The following is a 15,342-nucleotide window of genomic DNA, read 5'->3' as shown; positions in this document are numbered from 1 at the left end:
GGCTCTTCTTTGATCGTGGTGGTGGAGGGGTAGGTGCATTATTTCAACAAGGCAAGGATTTGTTGGGATTTGAAGACATTCCTATCTGTAAGATGATTTTCTAGATCTCGTATTACATCAGTGCAGAACAGCACATATGTGCTGTACACTTATTGCTTCATACACCATGGAACAAGGCCAAGCAGTGACAGAGGAGGTGACCTCCAGCTCAACACTGAGGCTGGATGTGGTGCCAGTGTGCAATGGTGACACATCTGAATACTGCCCCAGCTTCTCATTTGGGCTAAGAATGCCACCTGCCTGATGGACAAGAGGGAAGAATCCATTTATCATCTTCCGTGTGAGATGTAAGAGCAGATTTTATCTGTTCTTTTGGTACCTATCACAAGCTCCCCCACTGTGTTGTGAACAGAAGGTGAATTTCTAAAACAGAGTACTGTATATTATAGCAAAACTCATTTATTAAATCACCATTCTCAACCTTAATTTTAAAACAGTGGAGCTGCAGCCGGTTAATTTTCTTTTTAGTGAAATATTTTTAAGAAGATATATATTTTTTAAATACAGAGGAAATGCCAACAGCACTAACTCAGGCTCCATGTTTCCACTGCACATATTTAATGATGTTAATATTGGCTGTATTTTCTTCAAATCTCTTTCAAAGCCAGTATTTCATTGGTAGGTATATGTTCCCTAACTATAATAATGGAAAAACGTTTTGTGATGAGGAGCATGTATCTTTTCAGCCTCTCCACTCCATTTCATGCTTTCAGAAAGTCACACTCACATGAGATGAATCCCTGTCTAGGGACTACAGCACCCACAGAAGAGAGAACAATAGTAAGAAAGAAAGGGTCATGGAATCAAGTGTCTCCTTAAGCTAGTGGGATGACAAGCGGGAAAGAGGATAGGAACATGGGCTCAGCTAGATGTTAATTCACCATCTGTGAGTGTGTCAGAAGCTCTGATAGACTCAATAGACTGTGCTGTTTTTTTTTTTATCACATTTAGAGACAAGCTGCTTCCTGAATTGGATGAATTTTAAGGTTATGGTTGCACATGTAAAAATTGAACATTGAGGTTTTTCCCATTCTCTGCCTTTCTCTTGAGTTGTGTAATTCATGGCAACTCAGAATTTATATCTTGGAGCAAACTTGCTTGATGATTCATCACATTTTGGGGGAAAATAAGCCTCATCAAGCAGGGCCTGATTTTCCAAGATCCCATCATTCAGGCACTTATTATCCACTCTGTGAAGTTGCTAGGTCTTTTGCTTTTCACCCTTTCCCTCCTGATGGGTTTTGGTCATTTTGCTGTTTGTTAGTACTTTCACCAGTAGGTGGGGAGGAGCAAAGAACTGTGAAAGCATTATTAAGTTTTGTTTCATGATAAGGGACTTGCAAAGGGCTCAGTGGGGGAGAAATTGAAGCCTTTTACATACAATAAGATTTGGAGTTATCTGTTGATTCTGCTTATGTATGCCCTCCTTTTCCTTGCTAGTACTAATAATGAAAAGTTGACTTGCAGGAAAACAGGATGGAAGGGAGCTGCAAAAAGCAGCTGAGAGTCGCAGTGAGCCATGACTTCAACATGGTCCTGTAATAGAATGCTGTAATGACAGGGAGCCTGAGTCCTATGAATTCACTGTAGTATCAAATTGGCGTTCTGTCTTTTTTCTCATTCTGCATAGGTCAGGCAAACCTTAAACTAGAAGTTTTCAGTGGGGGTGAGACTGTGCTTAGGGTAGATTCTAGGATCACCTGGGGCAACCTTTGCAAATTATATGAACTGATAGCTCTGCATACCACAATTTGAGGGGAGCTCTGGGTGAGGACTTTGACAAATTTACTAAGGTAATTATCTTTCAATCTTATATCCCACTATGGAAAATAATACCCGTGATTTTTGAGAAAGCTTAACCAGGAACAATGAAAATAGCTAAAGGGACTCCAAAATGGCAAAACAACCTGAATTCTTAAACTTGAAGACAAGGGGGCTCTCAAAGTATTTAAATAACTTTTGTCACATATATAAAAGGTTGCCTGTTGGACACTGGTTCCCTCAGGTCGTTCTCCACACTCCTTCCAGGATGATCTTGCGATGTGCAACGTGCCCACTGCTTCTTGGTCTTTTGTAATGCTCCAGGCTCCCTTTCCTTCTTGACTCCCTCCTTCCTTTTTCCTCTCCTCATTTGACAAAGAATCAGTAAGTTCACCACTAATCACGAAGTTGCAGCTACAAAAAGAAAAGGCATAAATGCAAGTCTGCATGCCTTGAGAGTGGCCTGCAGAGCTCAGAGCTACACTTCTCCCCATAATGATAAGGAGCAATTGAAGCGTTTAAATCCACTGCATTTCACATTCCACATCCATCCACTCTGCTCACAATAGACTTCTTAGATCATCCTCCAACATTCAATCAGCCCTTTCACTACTGTGGTTCAGATTCACATTGTTTTTCTTATCTAGGCCACAAGCCCCTGAACTTGTCTTTATACCAATCATTGCTTTTCTTAACAACAACAAAAAATTTAATTAGAAAATTAATTGGATCACTTATCTGTTCTGTTTGAAAATTTTTCTTAGATACTTATTTATAGGGACACAGCATCACATTTAAGACTTTCATAATGGGCCCTGGTCTCTTTTGCAGCCTGTCCCTCTGTCACTGCCTCTTCCCACCTGGACCCCTTATTCTCTTTCCTCCATCTTACCCTGCAGCTACAACTTCATGATTCCCACAAACTCTTGCCTGCTTACAGGCTCCACTCTCTGGACTCTCCAGCCTTCCTCTTCCTTGCCAAGTACACTACTCATTTTTAAAGGCCCAACTAAACTAGCTCCCCCTTGTGAGGTAAATTTCACCCCATACCGTGTCTTCCCCTTCATTGTCACTCTCCTGTGAAACCATTCTAATATTTAAACCCTTATGTTTGTCGGGTTTTCCTTTCCCCAGCCATGCTTCTTTGGGTTACTTATTGCTGTGCTATCTTCCTGAGACTATGTCCATGGTAGGCTGGTATTCAGAAGGGTAGAGAGGAGAGAAAGGGACAGGTAAAAGGAGACAGCTGTCACACTGGCTTCCCGTCCTGATGGTTTCCTCTGGAACTGTGAGAATACACCCCCAAAATACCTATCATTTTGTTTCCTTGACAAATGCTTCTTTCATGTCTGTCTCCTCTCTTTGGTGAATGGAGTGGGACAATGTGGAAACCATAGGGAGCCCTTTGCAGCTTTCCATAAAACAGCAAGCTCCTTGTTCCTTGTCATTGACACCACTTAAAATCCTCTTCACTCTTCAAGTAACTTGCCTGTAAAGTAGGAGGTGCTCATTGCCTCAAGTCTTACAAAAGAGAAGCATGAAAGGCAAAGAGAGATTTTAAAAAATTGTAATCTTTACTCCACTCATGAGATTGTCTTCACATTCACTAGTTCTGGAAAAAAAGAATGTGAGGTTTTCATTGCTTCTCAGAAGAACATATCCATTTTTTTCCCATAATAATTTCATGTGCCTCTGGTCCCTATTTGGGGACAGGAAAAAGAGGAGCAGTATTAATTTTTGTATATACTTTAAGGTTGTACATCAGCTTGTGGAAAAGAGCTAGTGTGGTTGGGTTCAGAAAGCATAATTTGGGGATCAGACAAACCTTTTTAAAATTCTAGCTTAGATGTATGTGTTTGACAAAGTCAATCTCCTTTCTGTGCTTCTGTTTCCTCATCTGTAACATGGGATCACTTTGGGTCACTTGTAAAAATCCCTGTATAGAGTGAGTGCTTAGAAGATGCAACAACTTCTTGTCTCTGACTTCACAGTGCCTGACACATCACAAAGCCCGATGAACTGAGTGAGTTCTATTTTCCACAGCATTATTTAGTTTGGGAAGAGCTTCTTCAAGTATCTGGTTTTAGAAATCTAAGTCAGAAAGGGATTGGTGTTGAAAAGTAAGAGAACTGAGGTTTGAGCTAAGTGGTATCGAGGGCTTTCCATGATTTTCATGGCAAGGTTGTGATGCAGCGAAGTCGCTCTGTAGGTGGGCTAGAGAATGAAAAGTGTGCATATTGCTTGGATATTTTACCTTCTGACCTAATTACTGTCATTTCCTAACTAGGCCCTCTGGTGGAAGCTAGATGTTCTTTCTCCAAGTTCACCTCTATTCCCTCTACCCCAATATTTACTGGAGAGTAATCTGAGGGCAAGCACTCTGCATGAGCATCATTGAGGAGCAGAGCTGGTCTCAGAATCATTTTTCATTTTGGGGCCAAATGAGTTCCTAAGATCACCTCTCTGTCAGGTGTGGTGATTCTGCCATTTGTGGATGTGAAGAAAGGCAAAGAAGAGGGTAGTGGAGTCACTAGAGGAGAAGAAGGAGAGATGGGTGCTTCCTTTCATGGTTTTCATACATGTCAACATAGAGAACCACCCAGGGAGTTTTAAAATGCATATTCCTGGACTCTGTCCCAGGAATATTGAATCCTTGTCTTGAAGGTATGGCCTAGGGTTCCATCTTTTTAATAGGCTCTGCAGGCAAGTGTTGGGGAAACAGTTCAAACTCTGGTTTAAACCTGCCAGGGGATGCCCTCTGCCACATGCTCTCATGGCGATGCTGAGGATACCCTGAAGATCTTAATGGTGCTTGCACATGATGACCTAATGGCGTAGAGGGAGGACCATACAGTACAGGATATGCTTTAATTTATGTTTGCTGGGTAACTTTACATGACTCAGAAAACATTCCCAAGCACTTATCTCCAGGGATAGCTTGGCTGTATTTTTCAACGGGATTCTCCTACATTAAAGGGACCGACGTTCCTAACAGGCAGCCAGGACCACTACTGTAGGAAATTTGAACCTATCTTTTCGGTCCTCTTCTTTACATGACAATGTTTTTCCTTGATGTTGTTTCCACTCACTAAGCCACCTGAAAAATGAAAACAAATATTTTCCTTCTGTGCAAACTGGTGAAAAAAGTTGGGGAAGCAAGCTAATAACTACAGCAAAATTATTTGTTTGCCTCACTCACCTTTTCTCTTTTGGCTTCAGTTGAGGGCTCCTTAAGCTTCATTCCTACCATTCCAAGACCTTCCGGAATAAGGTTTGAATTTGGTGGGCGCAATGCTGCCACTAAACTGGACCTTTGGGTATGGTTAGAAAAAGAAATGGGAAGAAGAGTTAAATTTTCAAGGTTAATTCATCTCCTCTAGGTGGTTTTTGTCCATTGCTGAGCTCTTATCTTCTCTTTCCACCAACACCTACTTACTTGGATCTTGACTTATTTTGGCAGTTCTCTGCACGTGGAATGTGGTTGCCATGGCAATGTTATCCAGCAGGCTGCATGCTGTTTCATCTTCTATCCATCTCTTCATTTCCCTCCAGTGTGTGCTTGTTCTCTCACATTTCCATCTCTCATACACCCACCCCAACCCTTTTTGTAACTGAAGACATCAAACATCGCATTTCTTCAAGCTCTTTTGCTACCTTTCTCCAATTATACTGAATGTGCTTTTAACTTCATATAATCAGAGAAACCTGGTAGTGACTGGGAAAAAGGAAAGGAAATTGACTCAAATGCTCAATTTCTCTAGGCTGTGCGAGGATATCCAAGAATTTGAGGGAATTTAAGCAAGAGTTAATTAAATTAACTTCCCTCTGATTTTTAAAGGGATTAGTTTTTACTGAGGTTCAGAGAGACTTACTAACAATACCTTTTTGATTTCTACCTCAGCTACTTCTTCATGTCTTGACACCACCTACAAAGTAGAGTCTGAAACTATTCTCAGCTTTTATTTTCCCGACTTTCATGAAATATGCACTTTATTCATCATTTGCATGAACCCATAGATATCTCTGTAGACAGTGACATCTCATGTTATCAAGAGTTGGGCCAAATATAAACAAAATTCTGGAATGAATGTCAACTGTTCACCTCCTCTTGCTGTGATGTGTATGGAGGGTAGGGAGTGGCAGGGGCTGAGTGAAGAGTTTTGCAGTTATGTGCACCAGCCTATGTGAAGGTTGAGAAAGATTTCTGTTTTTTTTCTGAAGATATTCTTATTTTTTTAAAGAGTTGAAAAAATACTAGAAAACAAATAAATAAACTGACCCTTTGTTTCATTGGTTCCTTCTCTAACAGATTATCTTTTTCAGTGTTATAAGCAAATGGGTTCTATTGATTTCCATTTCCAAGCTAATATAGGGATTTATATTGGTAAAGAATATTCGACTATATATATTTTTCCTTTTTTTAGGTACCTCCAATACTTTGATTTTCTCAACTGAAAAGAAAAAAAAGAAAGAAAGAAAATGAAATTGTCAGCAACTGTGAAGTCAGAAAGTTTCTTTTTCTTTCTTATGGAATAAAATATTTCAGAAATATAAATTATTTTATTTACCCATTGATCTTTGATTGTGTCCCCTTTTGGAGTCAGCTTTCTCTAAGGGCTCATTCGTAACCATGTGTCTAGGATAGGGATTTGGACAAGTTACCTGATCCTCATAGAAGAACGGAATGAGGAAATCACTAAAAAGGAGGGCTTTTTAGAAAGGGTCTTTCCAAGAATTAGGTTGGTCCTATTTTTTGTCTCATTGTTTGTAGAAAAGAAAGATTATGGATATGTATTGTTTGAATATGTTCTTTTATACATTGATAATTACAGCCATTTTTTGCCACAGGGAATCAATATTCAATGTGCACGCGCGCGCGCGTGTGTGTGTGTGTGTGGGTGTATGTGTGACATAGATGGGGTGAGGGTGGAGGTGAGATGCAAGAAAGCAGAACAAGGAGCTTTCCAGACACGTGTTCTAGAAGCTCAAAACAAGTCAGTGGGCATTTGCTGAACACTTATCAGATAAAGCGCTAATTTAGATTATGGAAGGGATAGCAGGACAAGATCTGTCTCTTACTTTAAACAGTGTATTGTCTACCCTGGAAGACAAGACAGAGACACATGAAAAGTTAAGCAACAAAGATGAGAAAATTAGCAACATATAAAATGCTCACATGTAGGTTGCAGTCTACAGAGGACAGAGAGAAAAGGGCCAAACTACTAGGAGAGTAGTGACAAAGGGAGAGATTTGATCTGAGCCCATGAGCACAAGCAAAATCTGCACTGCACTGAACTGAGAGAAAGCGAAAGAGGCAGGAAAGTGTAAGTGATATTTAGGGGTCAGTGAAGAAGCCACTTGGCTTTAGCCCAGGTTTATATAAAGAAGATGAGAGAATCCACATGTATGGATAGGATCAGGATGTGTTGGGTCTAAAACTGAAGGCTACCAGGGAGCCATTGGAGAGCCTGAACCGTACTTGACACAACACTAAGAAGTCTCACAGGAGGTTAAATGGGAGCATAGTGGAACATGACCTAAGGCAGAGGGCCCACATGGGAATCAGTGCTGGTATCTGGGTGTGACATGATAAAGCCTAGTAGGTAGAAGCAGAAAAGAACAAATTCTGAAAGAATTATTTTTCCAAAAAAGGAAGATGTTGTGGGACTGATCTGGAAGGGGGAATTTAAAAAGGATGATGTCAGAGGCACCTGGGAGTTTCAGGACTAAAAGAAACAGGCTAGTTAGTGCCAAACACCTTTCTAAGGGCTCACTAAGCATCGCATCACTGAGAACAGGAGTTTGCAAGTCAGCCACTTTGAGGGGGAAGAACAGGCAGCTCTATTTCCACTACTGTGAGTTTGTAATAAGGGAAATGCAGGTGGAAAGGGCTGGAAATGGGGTATGAGATGGGCTCAGGATTAGAGGTATAGTCTCTGTGGGGTTCAGTCACATCAGGAGTTGGCTCCTTGAGAATAGCCAACATCTGCAACCACCATGTGCTGGATTTCCTAAATACAAACAAGTAAATAAACAACAGGTGAAAAATATATACAAAAGGGGGACAGCAGAGACTGTAAAGAAGTAATCACAAATGAAGGAGAACAACCAAGATCATGCTGCAGGACAGGACTTAGGACAAAATCATTTCAAAGGGAGAGAGGGTGTTGTGTAGTACAAATCTATGGTGAGCTCAAGCAGAATTGAGTGGTAAGAAGTGTCTGTGTATCTGACTGTCCAGATCAGAAGTGTGGTTCTGCCTTCCTTATTGAAAGTAATTGAGAGTTGATTAGAGCTTCAAAAATACTTTAATATTGTATTTTTAAGTCCAGGAAGAACTTGGACATTTTGTGCCAAGCCAACTTTTTCCAATCTTAACTGATCCAAATAAATATTCTAGTTCTTATTGTCTGTCTGTAACAAGGACTCCAAGAATATAGTCCTAGGCTTCATAACTGACTTCTTCCTGGAGTGTGATCTGAGAATTAATTCCGCTATCTGTCCACTCAAGCTTTCAGCTTCATGGTTTCTCTTCTGTGTTTCTTGTAAGGCAAATTAATTCAATTTCTTTACTTTTTGGGGGGTTCGTGCTTGTGAAATATGACAGATTGACGGCCCCTAGAGAAAGGAGTTCTTTTATTATTCTATGGACATAACTCCTGACCGGCAATGTGCCTCCTGTTTTTCTTAAAGCTATAGAGAGCCTATAAATTTTCCCTTCCCTGTAGATTTTCTTCAGGGTGCTATATGAGGAACAATTAAAAGCAAGTGATGGACTTTTGCTTGGTAGTTAGTAGTGTTTACTAGGCCTTGAAGACATTCAGGTCTAGATTTGGATTTTAACTCTAACATGCTAGAAGTTTGTGGATTATTTTTCTTCTGACTATTGCTTCTCTTGACAGTACTATTTTGGTGTGAGGCTATGGGAGGGATGTGAGCTTCAGAATCATTCCAAAGTGGATGAGTACAACAACACCCAACACCAACACCTTTGAGGCTTCATTATAACTACACTGTAACTGCATATATCATGTACTGTTGTTTTATAGCACTTCTGAGATAATTTGAAATAATGTAATCATCTAGAAGAGATCCTGGGTGTGCTCAATAAATGGTAGTGTTCATTGAGCAGGAAGATTGTTTAAACTGAGCACCCAGACAAGAAATTTCTAACTTACATGTGAGAAAGTTATGAGATTCATTTACCTTGGGGAGACAGAACTCTGAAATTGTGTTGAAAAGGAAAAATAATGTCAATCAGTGTATTTTATACATATGCTAAACTGTAGTTGACTTTTGGGCTGATTTCATTGGTCCTGGGAATGCAGTTCCTAACAGCAGAGTTTATTCCCTTCCTCCGTGTGATAAAAATGAAATGATGACAAAAAGACAGACATCAAAGCTGTACCTGGATTTTAAACCTGCAAGAACTGGGGTCTCATTACTTAAAGAAAAAAGAACCTGTCTTGGATTTGATCCTGTTCAGTTTGACTTGATAATCAAACCATTCATGTAGAATAGGCCAATCAGAAATACTGAACTATAGGTCAGGAAAGAGGCGGCCCTGTGATGGAGATTTCCGAAGCCTTGGTGTGGGGGTGATGGTTGATGCTATGGCTGCAAGTCAGCTCAGCCTGAGAGCACACTGGCTCAAATCAGAGTCTGGAGTTGCCCTCAAATTAGAAAGCAGTAAATGAAAATGAACAGAAAGGGAGAGAAGCCTGGCCTGAGATGTGTAAGAGAGCCAAGGTATTATCCTCCTGGAAACCACAAATATGCAAGTGAAAGAGGAGATGCTAAAAATCTGGGAGTGTCACCTGGTCCATACTATATAATGCCAAGGAGAACGATGATAGAGCAAAGAATACTGATTTTATTTGTTGACCTTGCTTTGATTACTGATGACTTTGTAAACAGTTTTGATAGAAGCAAAGGCCAAGATTCCAAGGGCTTAAGCATGATGTCTGCTAAGGAAATAGGGGCATCCAGTATTGATTACTTTTTGAAAAAAAATTGTACTAAGAAGAGGTAGAAAATAGAATTAGTTTTCAGAGGGGTTGGAAAATCATTTTGCAAACTAACCTGGTCAATGAGGAGTTAATGGTATAAATGCACAGTAATTTCAGAGGCATTAAAGAGTATGTTTCCATGGAAACATCAACCTACAGAGAGAGGGAAAAAGCTAGGATCCCCTGACAAAGAAGGAACAGCAGAGTTTTAGCCCCCACACAATACAGCAGGGAGAGATGATTACATGTTTCTTTCCATTTTCCTGTGAAGATGCAGTTGGGGTCCATGGTGCTGCCCTCTTGAGTGTGGGGCAGGAGGGACATGGAATTTGGTTCAAATAAACTCTTGTCCTCATTTTGTTCAAAAGTCTGACTCAAGGACCAACTCATTTTAGAAAGTAAATAAATAAGTTCGATCTTCCCTCTACCTCTAAATTCTGATTTAGAAGCAGTTCTATAATGCACAGTGTGTCAGAACAATACTTTCAGAAATATAAAATGTGGGTTTGGTTGGTAACATTTGACTAGTGCCTTTGCATTAGGGTTTTCATCTTAGTGGATTGTCCTGCATTCTACACACATGTAGTCTACAGTTTTCAGATTCTGGATATTTCTTTTACTACCAACCAGTGTAGATTTCTCGAATGCTTAAAGTCAACCCTACCTTGAGGCTTAGTGCCTCTCACTAGACTGTAGTAGCTGCTCCTTAGACTCTGCTGCACAAGCCACTGGGCCAAACTCTTCTGCCAACACTTTTTCACGTCTACCTTATATTCCACTTTGTATCTCTTTACTTGCCCTTTCTTCTCTTGGATCCTTGACTTGAGAAATCTGAAATGGTTTTATCTGCATGGCAGAGAAGGCCATGACCAGTTGCTTTGTTTTGCAGCACTGAATATGGGGTCGAGGGTCTCTCCTGTATAACAGATGCTTTACCACGGAAATACACCTCCAGCCCGTGACTAGGATTTCTAAAGTCAGAGTTGTATTCTTGAATGCTTCAACAGCTTCCACCACTCTCTCTGTTTTACATCTTTAGCATGGTGTAATTATAGGGCGCCCATTTTGCCTAAAGAAAAAGCCTTCACCCAGGCATCTGGAGTCCTCCATCTGTTGAAAATCTTCCCATGCCCTTAGAATTTCTCCCTCCTTTAACTGTTTCCCTCCCCATGAAACTTAAATGCTTCCAGATCTGTATCCAGCCATCAGTGGAAGGCTAAGTGATCTCCTGAATGACCGTTCTTCATAATCTCTTTTCTAGGGTCTGTAGCTGAAGCCCTGAGCAACTCATCATGAATCCATTCACCCCGTCAGTGAGGCTGTAGAAGCAATTATGAAATATGTGTATGGTAGCTACAGAAGCAGTAGGGAGGATTGTGTTGACCTAAAGTGTAGGCAAGAGTAAAGACAGACTCTAGAGGAAGGAAGAACAAATCAAAGAAGATCAAAACGAAGAGGTAAAACCTCCGCATTATTTTCTTTGGCATTATTTCCAGGTCACTTTGGATCCATGGCTAAGGGTATACAGGTCCAGGGTTCCTTTCAGTATGTCTGGAAGTTAAGAGGAAGTGAGAGGTTTCTGTTCAAAGTAGGATATCTAAAGAAATGTTTGCCAGTTGTTATTTGGTTAGTTTCGGCATAGCTCCTGAGCTAACATGGCAGAAATGCAAGCCTTCACCTTAGAATTAGCAGTAGGCATGAAGAATAAAGAGCAAGGTACTAAGTGATTGCCTGGCCTTTTACTTGTCTTGGCATTTTCTCCAGGAAGGTTTCACTGCTTAATTTTGATAGCATACAGTGGGCTACCTTTCAATGAACACCTTATGTGTGGAAAAGGAAGGCGATTTCATTCATATTTTTGAAAAAGAAAATGATTTGAACTGATAGCATGAAAATATGAGCTAGAAGGAAAACAAATCCAGTGACAGTAACAATCATTATGCAGAAGAGTTAGCCAGCTCTTTCCCACTGGAAGTCCTGCCTTTTTGGCTACCTCTAGTAAGCCTGAGTTTCTCACATGACCTTAGCGGGTCTCAGACATAGCAGAAATGACAAAGGTTTGGTGGCCTGAGAACAGCAGGAGTCCCTTTCCTACTGCTGAGGTCTTTGCACAGAACTAAGTGAGAAAGCTCTCTGGTGTGCTGCACACTTGATCCGCTAGCATCAAAAGACGTCATAGCTAGTTCACTAAGGAAGTGTTGTCCCTTTACACAAGCAGAAGTGTGCCTCCCCTGAAAGGACTTTAAGGAGAATTACACAGTGCTCAAAGCAGTGCTATAGGAGATCAGACAGGGGGCATCTTGAGAGTTATTTATTCTAGACTAAAATTATGGAAATATGAGCTCATCTTTTGCCTTCTTCAGAAAGTGCACTTTATATTGAAGTAGCAGGATTAAGTGATTTCCCACTGCAAAAAAAACAAATAAACAAACAAAAAACTTCCAGGGCTAACTAATGCTAGTAGGGAAAAGCAAGTATTTCTAGGCCTTAGTAGTTTGGGATATTGTAGGAATAAGAGGAAATGTACTGACTGGTATATTATGAAAAAGCAGAAATTTGGGAACTGAGGGGAAACCCAGACTCTGAATTTAACAGGCCGAAGCATGGCAGCATGTCCCCAGGCCTCACTGTGTTCCTCTCTGAATGCAAAAGGTTAGGCTATAATCCATCAGTCCCTGATCATACTAATGCTCTTTGACAGCTAAGCATCATTTTTTAAACGCTGCAGTAGCAACAATAACATCAGCTCACACATAATTCTCATTCTGTGTAGGGAAGTTCTGAGTCCTTTAGGTAATATTGAATCATCAAATCTTCACAATGACCTTATAACATACCATATCTTTTTACATTGTATGTGTGTGTTTGTGTGTCATAAAGAAACTGAGGAAAAAAGACTTGCAAAATGACTTGCAAGGTCACGGGGCCAGGGGAGCCAGAATGGGAGCAGAGGCTAAGTGATGACAGGGTCCTGGCTTGGCCCGTAGACATCTTGCCACGTCGGCCCTCATAGAGTGGGTATACGTGTGTTATATATTCTATATTCTTTCCCTCTTCACTCTACTTATTCTGTTTCTCCTTTTCTGTTTCCTTTCTAGTCATCTCTCACCAGGGGAAGTCATATTTCACTTTGGGGCCCTCTCTAGCCTTTCTCATTCATTTGATTATAGCACATCTTACTGTTATGGATGTGTTTAGCTGTCCTCCCAATGCCTCGTGAATGAGGTGGGGCTTTCGTTTTCAGAGGTGGCTGAATCTGCCATGTGGAACACTGGGAGGAAGGGCGTGTGATTACTAAGCTACTCACTGATCTAATCGTGAGTAATTAGTTTGTCACCACCCTAGTCCTGGTAGTCTGGGTGGGATAAAAGGGGTACAAAGACACTGTTAAGATCTGTTGGTGCCTTTGCTGCTTCCACCATGAACTGTTGCCCTTCTGCCACCCTGTCTTGGAGCCAGGTGATTGTGGACGGAAACCTCTACGAACTGTAAGCCAAACAAACCTTTCCCCTTTAACTTTGGGTGTTGGGTATTTTGTCTCAGCAGGGATAGAAAAGTAGCTAAGACACTTACAGAAGAGAATAGCTCCTGTTTTGCTCCCAGGTGGAACCATAGGCAGTCCAGGGGAGATGCTCCCTGGCCTGCCCCATGGACTGAGCTTGACAAAAAGCTGCAGAAGTCTAGACAAGAGGCCATCACAGCTAGTGGCAGAGCTAGTCAGGAGTCTTGCTGACGTGGTGTTCAGTCAGAAATAACATCTTTCTGGAGGAAAGTTAGTGTTCTCTACCTTCTTATAGCTACACGGAGATTGTTGGGTGAGGCTCAGCAGTCTTCCTCTAATTTCTTTCACTTCAAATAAAACTAATTCATAGCATTTCGTTGTGAAACAAAAATCCAGGTAATGGCACTCAAAAAATTCTCATTGTTAGGTCTAGGAGTCTGAAAGACATTTTCTTTGTAATAAGTGGCAAATTGACACCTCCCCTCTTACCCATCAAATGGATATAGTTCAGCCCAAACCACTAAGCAGAAAAAGCACATTCCTCCACGCATAGGAGGGAGGAAATGTATTAAAGTTTTATCAGTCAGTTTTCAAAATACTTTAATATCTACTTAATAACAGTAACTTAGAATTTAAATAACTTAGATATAGACTAGCCCAAACTTGAACTTTTTATGATTTGTGAAGACTGGCTTGCAAAATAAATTAATGATATGAACACTATTCAGACAAAGTGTTTAATTCATTGGAAGAAAAACTATTTTTAACCTGTCTCAAGTAATTATAAATTAAAATTATGGTCTAACCTTTAAATTAGTTTTTCTCATTTCTTTTGTAGGTATCATTTTGCTTAAATAAGAGAAAAGAACAGTTTTAGAAACTGATGTTTGTAATTATTGTGTCCAAAGCATAGTTTAATATGACATTATATCTCAAAAACATTTTCAAAATTTCTTCACATCTCTTTTCCTCAAATAGAGTCCATTGTTGACAAGATTAAATAGTCCATGTGCCATGAAAAGCTTGCCATCCACCTGAGGAACTGGTGGGGCCAGAGTTTGAGCCAAGGTCACTGATCACAGTCCCCTTGCTCTTAAACACCTTGCTACATTGCCTTGTGGTGGCTGCTGTGTGTGGTGCAGGCTGTGTCTCTTTCCTCCTTGCTTAATTTCATTTCTGTTTCTCCTTATTTTCTTTCCACCAGCATTTTGGGTCTAGACATCTTTATTCATTTCATTTGAATGTAGACTATCTTACTAATGAGAACAATTTCCTGGGTTTGAACCCAGAAAGAATTTATCAGTAAGCTCAGAAGACAGTTATTCACTGGCCATGACCTTCCACCTTAACCACACTACACTGAGTTGAAAATTTTGAATTGATTTTGATAATCTTCAATTTCTAAGCTAAGAACAATTCAGAAATTTCTGTTTGGTCTATCTAAACCATAACTTGAATGTCTAATTTATAACTATCTTTGCTTCCTCTCTTCAATATTGGTCTCTAATTAGGTAGCTTATGAAAATTTTAAAGTCCACTATTTCTAATCCTGTGAAAAATTATTGGTACTCTTTCTGAAGAAACTATGGTAAGTAACAGTAATTTCAAAATACTGCATTCTTATCCTGTGAAAGGCTTCAAAGGATGTGTGGTATTACCATCCAGATAATAGAATTAATAATTTAATATGCACAGTACCAAACAGATAAAGTGAGAAGTGATGGCATGTCAACCAGTTGCATTGCAGTGATCTTTTTATGTTCTATGTGTCTCGTGATATTGTGTTGTATAACTTAAATATACAAAATATAAATTAGTTTAAAAGGTAAAAAAAAGAATGTGAAGATCAAAAACATGTCAAAGGACCCACCTGTATCTTCCCGCATCAGGCAAATGAGGGGGTAAGAAGCACTCTATGGAATTGATAAGGGAGAGGAAGACTTTAAAGGGTAAGAAATGTACCAACGACACAAAGTGGTAGAGTTGGAGATTTTCAGAACTACAACATTG

The 15,342-nt window shown here is 40.2% G+C and overlaps 1 protein-coding gene and 1 long non-coding RNA gene across 2 annotated transcripts in view; one reads left to right on the top strand and one right to left on the bottom strand.

The window, feature by feature from the left end:
• Positions 1-15,342, top strand: part of Grin2b (glutamate ionotropic receptor NMDA type subunit 2B) — a 303,881-nt gene that overhangs the window by 156,321 nt on the left and 132,218 nt on the right. The window lies entirely within an intron of this gene.
• Positions 1,999-3,728, bottom strand: LOC104872239. Its single transcript, XR_783100.1, has 3 exons — positions 3,647-3,728; positions 3,133-3,520; positions 1,999-2,235 (listed from the first exon to the last, which is right to left on the bottom strand). It is a non-coding gene; the product is annotated as an uncharacterized LOC104872239 (long non-coding RNA).

This window comes from Fukomys damarensis, unplaced genomic scaffold, assembly GCF_012274545.1.
Source record: "Fukomys damarensis isolate Sample0158 unplaced genomic scaffold, DMR_v1.0_HiC HiC_scaffold_19, whole genome shotgun sequence".
In the NCBI taxonomy this organism is placed as follows: domain Eukaryota; kingdom Metazoa; phylum Chordata; class Mammalia; order Rodentia; family Bathyergidae; genus Fukomys; species Fukomys damarensis.
Note: the sequence above shows the minus strand (reverse complement) of the source record. Positions and strands in the feature narration are given on the sequence as shown.